The following is a 296-nucleotide window of genomic DNA, read 5'->3' as shown; positions in this document are numbered from 1 at the left end:
GCGCACTTATTTATGTGTGTGTAAATACACATATATGTATAAGCAATCACCCTCCCTGTCTGTCCGGAGCGTCCACTCGCCGCACAGCTTCCCGTTGTTTCTGAATTCCAGTTCGAGAGCAACGCGTGAGCCGGTACATCAATACGCTGTGACGTCACGGAGCATCAATGGAGCCTTGAACGAGATGCAGGAGGCTGTGCTCTCTCTATTCGCCCATCCCTTCTGATGCCCTGCCATGAATCTCCTTCCTTCTCTCCGTCAGTTGGTGCGATCGATCCCAATATTTTTTCTTCACA

Source organism: Penaeus monodon, chromosome 21 (genome assembly GCF_015228065.2).
Source record: "Penaeus monodon isolate SGIC_2016 chromosome 21, NSTDA_Pmon_1, whole genome shotgun sequence".
NCBI lineage: Eukaryota > Metazoa > Arthropoda > Malacostraca > Decapoda > Penaeidae > Penaeus > Penaeus monodon.
The sequence above is the reverse complement of the archived record's forward strand: the minus strand, read 5'-3'. Positions refer to the sequence as shown.